At 31.9% G+C, this 14,671-nt stretch overlaps 2 protein-coding genes and 4 long non-coding RNA genes across 11 annotated transcripts in view; 3 read left to right on the forward strand and 3 right to left on the reverse strand.

Moving 5' to 3' along the window:
- Positions 1 to 14,671, forward strand: part of LOC126892343 (zinc finger protein 845-like) — a 369,452-nt gene that overhangs the window by 208,593 nt on the left and 146,188 nt on the right. The window lies entirely within an intron of this gene.
- Positions 1 to 14,671, forward strand: part of LOC126892341 (zinc finger protein 729-like) — a 418,287-nt gene that overhangs the window by 130,301 nt on the left and 273,315 nt on the right. The window lies entirely within an intron of this gene.
- Positions 1 to 14,671, reverse strand: part of LOC126892351 (uncharacterized) — a 153,621-nt gene that overhangs the window by 104,927 nt on the left and 34,023 nt on the right. The window lies entirely within an intron of this gene.
- LOC126892347 (uncharacterized) lies at positions 1,619 to 4,473 on the forward strand. Of its 2 annotated transcripts, XR_007700793.1 has the most exons (4): positions 1,619 to 1,830; positions 1,898 to 2,100; positions 2,157 to 2,398; positions 2,814 to 4,473. It is a non-coding gene; the product is annotated as an uncharacterized LOC126892347 (long non-coding RNA). The 2 variants fall into 2 exon arrangements; XR_007700792.1 differs by lacking the exon at positions 1,619 to 1,830 and having other exon boundaries at positions 1,842 to 2,100.
- Positions 7,217 to 8,417, reverse strand: LOC126892348 (uncharacterized). The gene is made up of 2 exons (XR_007700794.1): positions 7,822 to 8,417; positions 7,217 to 7,632 (listed from the first exon to the last, which is right to left on the reverse strand). It is a non-coding gene; the product is annotated as an uncharacterized LOC126892348 (long non-coding RNA).
- On the reverse strand, positions 10,994 to 14,236 carry LOC126892352 (uncharacterized). The gene is made up of 2 exons (XR_007700798.1): positions 13,767 to 14,236; positions 10,994 to 13,611 (listed from the first exon to the last, which is right to left on the reverse strand). It is a non-coding gene; the product is annotated as an uncharacterized LOC126892352 (long non-coding RNA).

Raw genomic sequence — 14,671 nt, forward strand, 5'->3', positions numbered from 1 at the left:
AATTTGAGCGTTGTACTATGAATTTTTAATTTTTTTTAATGTTCTGTTAACCGTCTTCGATTATCCGTCATACCCTTGGTCCGGTGCCCTGACGGATAATCGAGCAGGTTCTACTGTATATGGTCATTAGTATGATATTAGTATTTATATCAAGACATAAATCATATGATCCGATTTTCAGCCGCCATTATGACATTTAGATGTTTTACCAGCTCTTTTTATTATTTTTATATTTTACCAGCGTCTTTGCTCTTTGCGCAGAAATTGGCGCAGTTCTTGTACAAGAATCTGTGTCTGACACAAATTCTTGTATCGTTTCTTGTATCTGTGTATGACAATATTACATTTTTTTGACATATCAAAAACGATATTAGAAATAGGTTTGTTCTAGCAAACAGTCAAACTAGTCAGAAACCGTCAGCAAACATTTGGACAGTGAGAGAACATAATACATCAGTCACCAGTGCTATCCCCTACTCGCGCTGGTCGACTATTCGCTGATGGTTTCAAACCGTTTGAAACTGATGCTAGAACAAACCTAATGATACAAGAAAATGCATAGTGTCATACAGCGTTTAAGCTGTCTTTCATTATAAAATTTTATTTACATTTAATAAAAATAAATAAATATTAGGTACGTAATAAAAATTTTTCATACCTTTTTAAGTTTTAAAATTTAACAATTTAATATATTAGAAATAACGATTTAATTGTGAAAAAAGAAACAATGTGCAAATCAGTGCCATCGAAATTTTATTAAGCCTGGATGCATAAATTCGTACTCCTTTCCCCCATGCCTTTGTGTAGCCGCCATCTACAGGAGTATTTTGAAGTGACAAATACCCGCGACTTCATTGTCCTTTGAACTACTGTGGTAGGTGATCTGTAACTTGACAGTTGACACTTCTCTGTGCTTCTATCCTTAAGGCTGTATGACACTATGCATTTTATTGTATCATTTCTAATATCGTTTCTGATATCGTTTCTTGTATACATTTTCTTGTATCATTTCTTGTACGTACATTTGTGCCCTGTATGACACTATGCAAGTTCTTGTATCGAAAACTGTATGAAATTCGACACGTGATTGGTCGAAATTTTGTTTGTCGCCCTGTCACGTTACATTGGTATGGTAGTACTGCGTCTACAGCTGATTTTAAGGATTTTATAAAATTTATAAACTTTTAAAAACAAATGTTTTAATGTTATAATAACTAGAATTTTTACGTTGACTGTTGATTATTTGTGTTTTTTATTTTGTTTTGATATTTGTGCTAAAATATTTGCATTTATAATTATCTTCAGTTTGATCCAAATTGGAACTATTGTATTTTCCTCTATTAAAAAATTATGCAATATGAAACCCAAAGTTATTCTAAATATATATGGTTATTAGTAGAACAGTAGTCCATACCAAACGGTATATTAAGTATCAATAAAATATTTATAAATAATACCTACAAAACACAAATAAATTCATCAAGACATAAATCATATGATCTCATTTTCAGCCGCCATTATGACATTTAGAAGTTTTACCAGCAGGTTTTACGTTTTTGCTCTTTGCGCAGAAATTGGCGCAGTTATTGTACAAGAATCTGTGCCTGACACAAATTCTTATATCGTTTCTGCAGCGGGACTCCGTGCACTTTCGTTTCAAGCGATGCGATCGCATTTATGCAAATTAGCAGAGTATAGACGTAGTAGAAGAGGTGTTCCCAAATTCCCAACAGACTACTAAATTCCACACGGACGTAAGCAGTGATTGGTCGTTATCATCTGATTTTGACATAGATAGACATATGGATTTGGATGAATTTTTGTGGTTATGTAAGTATATTTTTTGTCTGTCTGATACACTTGGAACACTTTCTTGTTTTTGAAAAATTTGTTCAAGAATGGAAATATGAAGACGTGGAAAGATATGCAGAAAGTTGAGACAAGTTATGTAAGGTCTAGAACAGTTCACACAAAGAAACAAGATGATTTATACTATGAGTATAGTTTTTAATCAATTTCATGCTATGAGTGTAACAGAAATAACATAATAATATGCAAGGAGTATAGATGCTAGGAGAGTATATTATATTCATTGATGTGGTAAGTCCTTTATTAGTTGCAATAATTAAAACTTATAGGTACTTGTCTATCTTTAGGATATAAGCCCAACTATAAAATAATTAGGACAGAGAAACCTGTTCCATTCATTGTCCCTCCAGACTGATTTGCAAACTGTGAGATCAAGGACAGCTTTCTATCAGTTATGTATTGGAAAACACATGCTGAACCATGCATCTGTAAAAACTACAAGAAAAAATGGTTGTAGAGAAATTAATGAGGTGCCACCCAATAAAATTTCATGAGATTCAAGAATGTGAAGATACATGAGCAATTTCAGGTAGGGATCCTATTAAATTACATAATGTAACTTTAACACAGGTATATGAAAGTGAGTGTAAGGCAGTGGTCTCCAATAAACACTGTACACGGCCTAAGGCATCTATTGGATACCACCAGTTAAGTCGGTGGCTACTACAAATTACTCTGTAATTTGAATTTGTTTTAGAATTACTCTTTTCTGTAACTCTTTTCGGTTGTAAGATAGTTTTCTGTCCTTCAAAGTTTATTAAAAGAACGAAAATGAACAATTTTCCTACAGCGTGACATACGCAGCCTACAACATCTATTGGAGACAACAGCCTTACACATTGTTTTGTAGAGTTTGTAACATTTTTTGTATTCCCTGTTACCAGTGCAACTGTAAAGTATATGAGCTGAAAAATACCTTATGAATAATACTAACTCTGTTTTAGATGATGCTGCAAGGTGTTTGGGAGAAAATAAAAAGAGAAACTGAGTAAACATTGAATTTGATATTAAGATAGTTTTTTAGCTCACAAATGTTTTTTGTTTTGTATCTGTATTAAATTTTTATTATACAGTAGGTACTTAGCACCCCAATTATCCGTGCTCCTCGTGACCGGAAGTGGCACGGATAATTGAAAAGCACAGATGATCCAATCATTAATTTCTTATACAGTGAGCACGTAAAGGTTGGAATAAATTCATTTTCTCGAGAATGGACAACTTTTGAAAAAAATCCCAAAACAGGTCAATTTTTAATTTTAAATTACGACTTTTTGGCATATATATAATACTAGTGACGTCACCCATCTGGGCGTGATGACGTCATCGATGATTTTTTTAAATGAGACTAGTAGTCGTGTGATAGCTCATTTGAAAGGTAATTCAATTCTCTATTCAGTAATATAAACATTAACATAATTATTTATACAGGGTGTCCAAAAAATTTTTTTTTGTATTAAATTTATTGACATAAAAAGAAGAATGTATGTAATTTATTTATTTCAAAATACATTTTACTGCTCGCAGAAAACAGAAAAAAATGTATATTTGAAAAATAATCATTGCTTTTTGCTTAAATTAAATGTTCAAATTGTCACGAGGCTGGTGGGTACCTGCTTTAATATTGAATTTAAGCCAAAAACAATATTTATTTGCCAAAAACACATTTTTTCCTGTTTTATGATAGCAGTAAAATGTATTTTGAATTAAATAAATTACACTCATTCTTCTTTTTATGTCAATAAATTTAATTCAAAAAATTTTTTTTTGGGCACCCTGTATAAATAATTATGTTAATGTTTATATTACTGAATAAAGAATTGAATTACCTTTCAAATGAGCTATCACACGACCCCTATTCTCATTTAAAAAAAACATCGATGACGTCATCACGCCCAGATGGGTGACGTAACTAGTATGACATATATGCCAAAAAGTCTTAATTTAAAAATAAAAATTGACCTGTTTCGGGATTTTTTCCCAAAATCGTCCGTTCTTGAGAAAATTAATTTATTCCAACCTTTACGTGCTCACTGTATATGATTCATATAAGAATATTTCATAAGAATTTCTTATGCATGATATGTACTTACCTATCATAAAAAAATAACAGAAAAAATAAATCTTTCATTATGAGTCTCCTTTTCTGCATATAGAGTTTCTGTCGAGTGATTAAAGTGATGCTATTTTGATAAAACCTTAAAAATTCAATTTGAGTAATAGAAAATCATAGCACGGATAATCCGCAGCCCAGATAATCTGCACACGGATCGGGGTTCTACTGTAGTTGTATAGGCTAATTTACAAGAATGTTAGTTTGTTTTTATAGATTTTACTTGATTCATAAATATTGTGAAATTTCTTATAAGATTATATTTACATATATACGCATACTTAATTTAGGTCTGAATTTTAAAGAATTGTTAAGTAATGATGTTATTTTATAGACAACATTATAATATACTAGAGTTGTACTTTAAAAATCAAAATATTACTGGGTCCCATGCGGGGTTTAGAGGGGTTTTACCTTCTCCATTGCACCAATAAGAGCCTCCCCTCCTTTGATTTCCGAGATTTTTAATAAAGAATAAAAAATTTTAAACATTAGGTATTTAGTGTTTTATTTAGTTTGCAATAGTTATTTTCAGTAAACATTTTTTATTATCGTATATTTATGGTGAAAACAATATTTAGTGTAAGGTTCTAGAAATTAAAGTCATTTTGAATTTATGCAAGGCAGGTCCACAACAGCAATTTTTATTTTAAGACAGCTAATGGAAAAACTTGAGAAAGAGAAAAAGAAAGACTCGCACATAGTATTTATTAATCGTGAGAAACATATGACAAAGTTACTGGAAACCTACTGGTACTAAGTAGGAAAGGAATACCGGCTGAATATGTGAGTGCTGCTAGACATGTATGAGATGGTAACGATCAGAGTTCAAGCAACGAAAACAGAATATTTTTTTTTAAATATGGTATTACAAATCCACATAGAGTAGTTAGCTGGGATAAACAAGAGCTCCACAAGATGATAGTTTTATGTATGTAGGATCGATATTACTGAGCAATGAGAAAGTACATGGAGATACTAGATACAAGTAATAGACCTGGATCCCGCGTATGAAAAAAAAGTTGATTATTAGCAAGCTGACAATTTGTTAATGGCTTAACGGTGTCGAGTCAGACAGCATGATTTGAGTTTCCACTAGACTTGTGTTATGGACGGATTTTACGGGCTGTGATTGGTCGTATTCAAATCAAGGACATTTAGGATTAGGAATCTCTCTCACTCGTTTGTTGCAGTTTTAGTTTTAAGGTTATAATACTTATATATATTTACATTTTAAATTTGTAAAGTTATAGTTCTTCTACAATAAATATTATAATACAAATGAATATCTTAATTTATAAATGTAAAGTTAATATTTTTCAGAATATTTACGTACTTTGTATGCTGTTTTTTATTAAGTACTTATAGTTTTCTCGGATCTACATTCAGCAAAAATTATATAACTAGGGGGTAGTAATGTTATAAGAAAATTAAATAGTATAATTTATACGTATAAAAGAGATAATATTATATTTATTTGTGTCTTAAAAATGTATGATTAACTTTCAGTCTTATTTGATCTGATGTACTTAATTGGCTCAGAGACTAACAAAGTATTAACATATAAAAGTTTAAGGGTTGTAAGAACTTCAGAAGGAAATTTTAATACGAGAGTGGCCATTCCCCTGCCTAAACTGCAATACATATTTAATTTAATTAAATGAATTGCCATAAAATAGTCATACTAACTTTATGATGGAATTAATGGTAGGTATAGAGAAAAAAACAAATAGAACGTTTTTTAAATTGTTTATTAGTGAGCTGTTCTTTAGATCATACATAAGGTCGATCATAGACTATGCCACCATCTTATATGCATCTGCTAGCACCAATTTATTAAAGAAAATAAATGTAACGATCAATTGCTGAATTCAATTGATTGTTTGTCTAGGTGCCATGAGATCCACTCCTGTTGAAGCGTTATTTGGAGAAGCCATTGAATTACCACCACAGTTTAGAAGAACCTATCTGAGTGACAAATTCTTAATAAAAATTCTTCTTTCTCGAAACTCCTTATGCCCCTCAGGGGTGTCAGATCTTTTCATCCTCTATCCATCTCTTCCATTTCTTGCGGTCCTTTGCTAACTCTTTCATTTGTGTATGTGTTTTTCCTGCCCAATTTCTATAATCTGATCGATCCACCTTTTTCTTGTCCTCCATTTCCTTCTTTTACCATACCTTTTTGATTCCATCACCTGCTTTGGTAGTCTTCCCTGGTTCATTCGGTTAATGTGTCCATACCAATTTAATTTCTTTTTTGGATCTTCGTTATTATCGATTGCTATTTAGCCTTTGTCTAAGATCCTCATTTCTTATTCTGTCCAATTTTGTTTTTCCTGCTATTTTTCTCAACTGCTTCATCTCCGCTGCGCTTATTGTACTGTCTATTTTTGCATTGTTTACCCATGTTTCACTTGCATAATTTTAAAGTTGATACATATATTGCATTGTATACCTTTAGTTTTATTTCTTCCTTTCCAAATATTGTTTTATTTAGTGCATAGTAGATCTTATTTGCTTTTTTCGCCCTGTATGAGATTTCTTTGTCTACCTTTCCATCCTCTGATATTATTACTCCCAGGTATTCAAATGTCGAGATTGTTTCCATTATTTCATTTTTGCGACTAAATAACGTTTGGTTTATTTCTTCCCTTTTCTTTTGGGTTACTATCATGGTCTTCGTTTTCTTTACATTTACCTCCATTTTCAAATTTTCTATTCCACCCATATATTCATTAATTTTTGCATTTTTTCTTTATCGTCTGATATTATTTCTAGGTCATCTGCATATAGTAATCCTTCCATTTTCACTGGTACTAAATTCCTATACCCTATTGTTGACTGTTTGCCTTGACCTTCTTTTAGCACTCTTCATTACTCGATCCATTACTAATATGAATGAAACTGTCCCCTTGTTTTATTCCTCTTAGATTTATTATTGGCAATCAGTTTCCGTTTATTTGTACTTTAGCCAGTACGTTTCTATATACTTTTATATGTACTTTTTGCCAGGCTTATTATCTTTTGTGGGCTTTCCAGGTCTTCCATTACTGACCATATTATTTCTCTATTTATACAATCAAAAGCAGCTTTAATATCTATAATCGTAATATATAAGTGTTGTCTTTACAACACAAAAATTCCTACCCAACAATAGATATTAACTGCTCAAATCAACTTGATCTTTCACTAAAAAAAAATAATTGTTGGAAATAATGGGAGTGTATACTAAACTCATAAAATTTTGTGGAATTTATTTCTATAAAATATTTTTATTTTGTACAATAAATACTTTTCTCATCTGTTATCAATACATTATAAAGGTTTAAATAAATAATTATTGATTGGTGTATGGTGTATGTTATGTTATTTATGCCTGTTTACTGTTAATAATAATATTGGCTATGAGTAGTTATGTTTGGTTGTGTAGTCTTTTCCAGTTACGTCTAGCAACCTAACTTCTCAAAAAAAATTACCAACGTCACTAGACAGTAGTTGTGTCTCAGATTAGCAAATAGACTTTACCTTTTCATACTTGATGGTTTCACTGTAATTATTAAGAATGCCTGACAGTTAACATGTTTAGATGACGGATTTTTTGTCTTTGATGAAGGCAAATTAGCCTGAGTATTGCGATGGCATCGATAGTCTTTCTGTAATAAAAAAAATCTATTTAATATCTTACAATATATGAATATATGTTTTGAACTTTAAATCAAAATGAACACAAAATTTGTTGCTTAGCAAAATACTTAAAAATTCTATCCAATGTTAATTATTCATTCCTACAAAATATAAAACCCATAAAGTTAGAAAGTGAATATATTAACATCAATATTTACCTTGAAAACAAGCTTCATAGAATCATTTGGATAAGTTCTTAGAACTCTAAAATTTACTTTATTAATATTTTCATATTCTCTTTGACAATTTTGAGCATCTTCTTGTGTTGTTATATTAGCTCAAATCACTGCATTAAATGCGCCATCCTTTCCATTTATTTCGGAAAAATGAACCACCTTATACTCAAATGAGTCTGGGAGGAAGCTTTAAAAATTTACAAAATATAGGAAGCAAGCAGAAAGTAATTTGTTTTTTTTTTATAAATATTACTATGTATCTGTAAACGTTCCATAACTTTTGCTGGAAATAATATAGCTGTTTAAAAATGAATACAATAAACAAGTATAAACGTATAAAATAGTCTCAAAATCCAAGATTAATAACTAAAATATCAATATTTTTCTTTTGTATAACATAAACACACTGCATAAACAAAAACAAACGAGAAAACAGGGTTACGTATTTCTTTTAAATGTCATCAAATATGTCATTGATTTGAATACGACCAATCACAGCCCGTAAAATCCGTCCATAACACAAGTCTAGTGGAAACTCAAATCATGCAATCCGATGACGATGACTGCCAATCACAGCAAACGTCCATAGGGCTTTTCATTCACAGTCATTTGTTTCGAGCTTCTGTCATGTGTCACAATATTAATATATCTACGACATACGTTATTGGTATATACAATTAATACAAACCAAAGACGTATGACGTAAATATATTAATATTATGTGACACATGACAGAAGCTCGAAACAAATGACAATCGATGAAAAGCCCTATAGAGGTAAATTGACATAGAGAGAGTGTCATTCAAAGCGAAGTGACGACGCCATCTTTTTTCTTTGGATTAGTGCTGTTTCACTCTTACGCATATTAAGCTACGACAGTTGTCCTCCTCTTCCGTGCCTATATTCACACCTTAATGTCATCTTAGTTTCTCGGTACAATGTGCTAGAAAGAGATAGCGCAAACCAGTCGAAGAGATTCGTCAGGACGCGCGGAGTGAAGGCTCACTCTATGTTAATATATACCTATGCAAACGTCCGTGTTGAGTTTAGTCACGTTTAGTGTGGTCTCTTCTAGAACCGTCTATATTCCTTAAGTGCACTTTACATCAACAATAAATTGAACAATAAATTGACCAAGTTATTCAAGGCCAAATTTGACGTGTTCTCAAAGCACAATTTGACATCCAAGTTTGTTCGTTATTAACTTGACGCCAATAAATTCGTGAATTTCTTGAAAGCAAAATTTTCTTGTCCTCAAAAAAATTGAAGGAACTTGGAATAAATGTTGTAAAAATGTCAATATTTTCAGTAGTACCAATGCAATGATTTTTTTATTAGAAGCTTTTGAATGTCGTTTGTTTCTTTGTTTGAGTAAAGTGTTTGATTTGAAACAGAATAGAACAGATTAATAAAATAAATAAAATAGAGAGATAGATTAGAATAGATATATAGTATAAAATAAACTGAAATAGAATAGAGTAGAATATAATAGAATAGATGTAATATATATGTAGATACTTACTAATAAAGTATTTGATTTAAAACAGAATAGAGTAGAATGTAACAGATTAAATGAAATATATAGATAGATTAGAATAGATATATAGTATAGAATAAAGTAAAATATAATATAATAGGTGAAATGATTGTGAAAAGCAATAGTTTTAAGTACCTAGGATCGGTATTACAGAGTAATGGAGAAATAGATGGAGATGCATGCAGTAGAATTATGGTTTGTTTTTTAACCAAGAGGAGTGATTCAAATTTACCGCGCTCTATTGCTTGTTTGTAATTGGTCCAACCGCAGGCAAGTTTACGCCACTGTTATAAAATTTTGACACTAATGACATTTATCAAACTTTGACACTAGTGACATTTCCAAGGTTAATTAAGTTATATCGGCGATTTTTGTGTTTTCTGTGTTATTTATTTAATTTTTAGATTGTTTGTCTGCTTTTATATGAAAAGCAGTTGTTTTTGGAACTCTTTAGCGAAGTATTAAGTTAATATAATATTTATGGATTACCGTTGAGGGCCGACTAGATCAACCAAAAAAGAATATGTATTTGGTTATTATTCTAGTGACTTTCTTGGGCGTGAATCTGTCTTTTTAGTTTACTCCTCCTGGTTAAAAAATAAACTATAGGGCTGGATGGATGAAGTGGAAAGAAGCGAGTGGTGTGTTGTGACAGAAAAATTCCAATGAAGCTGAAGGGAAAATTCTATAAAACAGCCACAAGACCGGCTATGATGCGCGGAACTGAATGTTAGGCAGTGAAAAAGAAAGCGGAACAACGAATGCATGTGGTGGAAATGAGAATGCTTAGATGGATGAGTGGAGTGACAAAGAAGGATAAAATTAGATATGAGTATATTAGGGGAAGTCTAGGTGTGGCACCAATTGATGCCAAAATGAGAGAGCATAGGTTAAGATGGTTTGGTCATGTTCAACATCGAGACGTTAATCACCCAATACGAAGAATAGCTGAAGTGCAGATTCCTGGAAGGAGTAGGAGAGGAAGACCAAAGAAGACGATAAGGCAGGACATGTTGGTAAAGGGGATTAACATTGATATGACTCAAGATAGAATTGTGTGGAGAAATGCAATTAGGGAAGCCGACACTGCATAGGGATAAGGCAAAGAGAATGATGATGATGATAATAGGTGTAATGTGTAGATACTTATATAGAATAGGTTTGAAATAGAGTAGAATATAATAGAATAAAGATACTATATACCTACATCCCTAATAGCACAAGGATGCCCTTCACAGACTTTAGGGAGGTCCGTTTTCGTCCAAGGAACATCCTATTTTGGTCCAAATGTCGCACTACCGAATGTCTGTTGGACGTCCACTTAAGGTCCGAAGGGACGTACATTGGACCTTAATCGGACGTCCTAGGGGACGTAAATTGGACCTTAACAGGACGTCCTATTTTGGTCCAAATGCCACGTTGCCAAACGTCCAATGGACGTCCACCTAACGTCCGAGGGGACGTTCAGTGAATGTCAATTGGACCTTCATAGGATGTCCCAGTTTGGTCCAATGTCTTGCTGCCGAACGTCCATCTAACGTCCTGAGAGGACCTCCGGTGGACGTCTAGCATCGATATTTAGACCTGTGGAGAATGTATGGTGGGAAATAAAAAATATATTTTTAAGGAACTTATATTACATCTTATATTAAATTACAATTATTGGATATTACATTATTTACATTAAATTACAATACACTTCTCCAAGAAATTAACGCACCACCTTAAAAATAGGGCATTTTTGATGTCTCGAATTTTCTAAACCTGTTGTCTCATCTGAGTGATTTTTTTATAATATAGCCTAGGCTATAGGTTACATCCTTAAGCTTGTCATGCACTGGTAGCTATACTGTAATATATGTATATTATATCATATCGCTCTCTATAGTAATGAGTGAGCCTGCAGACAGGGAACTAATGGTTCCGTATGTGCAGGCTCACTCATTACTATAGAGAGCGACGTGATATAATATATATTACAGTATAGCTCCCCGTGCATGACAAGCATAAGGCAGTAACCTATAGCCTCAGGCTATATTATTATAAAAAAATCACTTAGATGGGACAACAGGTTTAGGAAATTCGAGACATCAAAAATGCCCAATTTTTAAGGTGGTGCGTAATGCACTGTATATATAGGTAAACTTATATACAGGCTGTAACAAAAATAAAATTTTTGTGTTTATTTAGTTGGCTATCTATTATAGTGTACAATCATCTAGAATATTTTGAACAAACTAAAAACATGAATATATCATCGAAAAAATAATAAAAAGGTTTTAAAATGCTTGGTTAGATATTAAGATCTAGTTAAAAAGAAACCAAAAACTGTATATTTTCTACAGAACGTAGATTATGAATTTTTAAGCCAGCTAATCCCATTTATTATACAGGGTGTCCCGAAAAGATTGGTCGTAAATTAAATCACATATTCTGGGACCAAAAATAATTTGAATGAACCTAACTTACCTTAGTACAAATATGCACACAAAAAAAGTTACAGCCCTTTGAAGATACAAAATGAAAATTCGATTTTTTCGAATATATCGAAAACTATTAAAGATTTTTTATTGAAAATGGACATGAAGCAATATTATTGCAGTAACATCTTAAAGAAAAATTATAGTGAAATTTGTGCACCCCATAAAAATTTTATGGGGGTTTTGTTCCCTTTAACCCCCCCAAACTTTTGGGTACGTTCCAATTAAATTATTTCTGCGGTACCATTAGTTAAACACTGTGTTTTTAAAACTTTTTTACCTCTTTCTATTTTTTCGATAAAGCTCTTTTTATCAAGATATGGCTTCTTTTTAAAATGGTTCAAAATATACCTAAAAATGTAAATCATAAATAAATTTTCATATTATTAGTCTCTACAATCGTACTTAACCATATACAAATATGTGGTGGATTTGACAAATATTCAAAATATCACGATAAAAACTGACTTCAAAAAAGTACTAAGAGGCAAATAAGTTTTAAAAACATTGTGTTTAATAGTACCACAATAATAATTCAATTGTAACTTACACAAAAGTTTGGGGGGGGGGGGTTTAAACGAACAAAACCCCCATAAAATTTGTATGGGGTGTCGGGTGTCCAAATTTCACTATACAGTGGAACCTCGATTATCTGTCTCTCTATTAACTGTTAACCATTTTGTAAGAGAGACTAAAAACTTTTTTTACAGTCACCTCCTGTTTTCATATGATATTTTTTGACATGTTTTGTAGTAAATTCAATTATCTATTTACTACAAAACATGTCAAAATTTACATGTGAAAACAGATGACCCTAAAAATGGTTTTTCGTCTCCTACAAAATTCATGAAAAAGCAGATAGGAGGTATTGTCACATCACCGACGATATACCAGAAGTATATGTGGCCATACCAAATAATACATCCTTGATAAATATAAACATTTTTATTGCACAAAATATATATATTTCTATATATATATATATTTTTTTCCATAATCATCACTACGATGATGATTCATTTGTATTGAATTGTACATTGCAATTCTCTGATGTTTGGGAAAAAGGGCTTAAGTCAGAATTGCACATCGATAATGTTTTGATGATTTCTGGACCAGAAAAATCGGCTCTTTTTATTGGTACATACAGTTTAAGTCTGCAACACTTTTTTTATGGTCCAGAAATCATCAAAACATTATTGATGTGCAATTCTGACTTCAGCCCTTTTTGCCAAACATCAGAGAATTACAATCTGGTCATAACTGACCAATGAGCAATTTTAATTTAACCTAAATTACTACTGTTCCTTAAAATGAAGAGCTTACCCTATAGCGTCTCTTATCTAATCTAACAAGATCGTGCACTATTCTAACATACACAGGCACACAAGCACTACGCTCTGCTTTTCACTATCACCTATCACTCAAACTAGTTCAAAAGGCTTTGTCCTCTTCAATCTTCTAGTTTGTCCAGTAGTAGATATCGAGGAGCTGGATTTCCTCAATATTCTCATACTTATGAAGTTGTTGTTGCTCATGACCTCCTGCTATCTTCTTGATGACTATATTATCCAGGTTCCATTCCTAGGTCTTGATATTTGTTTATAAAGTAATATCTTATTATGCATCGACAATGTGGAGTTTCTTCCAACTAGTCAATACACTTTTTATAGGTATCTTTCTTTTGCCTTTCATAGCCACAACAAGGCTATAATACGTTTCCTTCCTGGTTTTTTTGTAGACCACTTTCAGCTGATTCTAAAAAATTAAAATGAATGGTAATTTTTCTATTCTTTACAATTAAAAATCAAAAGAAATAGGAAATAGGTACTACTATTTACAGGTAATAATATGCATAAATAATTCGTTTCCTAAAGAATACAGAAAATTGAAAACGTTTTTATAATACTTACATAATTGTTTAAACAAAAGAGACCCAGCCAGAGCAAAACTAACAGACAGAACTGCAAAAAAGCCACTAATTTCCATTTTCCCACCCCCTCATCTTATATGCATTTTCCAATCAAAATTTTTAGGTTGTCATGAACATGAAAGACTCAACCTCAACAAATAATAATAAACAAAAAGCTCTACAGCTCTACTTCCACTTCCCGCCAAATGGACACAGGTTGGTGACACTGAATTCACGCCAAATAAATGAAAAAATAGAACAATTTTCTTTTTCGTCAATTTCTTCACGTGAAGTTTATAACGAACAAACTTAGATGTCAAAGTGTGCTTTTACACGTCAAATTTGGCCTTGAATAACTTGGTCAATTTCTTGTCCAATTTATTGTTGATGTAAAGTGGACTTTAGAATACGATCGACTCAGGCGTTCGACTCAGGCGATAATGCACGTAGTCCCAATGCTGATATCGTTTCTTGTATCTGTGTATGACACTATACATTTTTTTGACATATCAGAAACGATATTAGAAATGATACAAGAAAATGCATAGTGTCATACAGCCTTTAGACAGGGAAAAAAGAGAGGACGGGTCACTCATTTAACACACACGTTCCAAAAGTGAAGCCAATTTTTGGTTTGTTTGTCACCAAAAACATGGCGGTCACGTCAAAAATAACAATGGGTTGCCAGTGGTGGGTGTTCGTTGAAGGTTAAAATTTCATAAAAAAATAAAGTAAATCATCATCTAAAATTCGTAATAAAAACATATGTATGTATTGAAACATATGTACGTAATATGAGCAACTTAATAAAACATTTACCGTACACAAATTCTTCATTTTAAATACATTTCATGATTTTATTTAAAATACTCAATGCATAACAATACCCCAAAGATACGTCGATGA

The sequence above is a fragment of the Diabrotica virgifera genome, chromosome 9 (genome assembly GCF_917563875.1).
Source record: "Diabrotica virgifera virgifera chromosome 9, PGI_DIABVI_V3a".
Classification (NCBI taxonomy): domain Eukaryota; kingdom Metazoa; phylum Arthropoda; class Insecta; order Coleoptera; family Chrysomelidae; genus Diabrotica; species Diabrotica virgifera.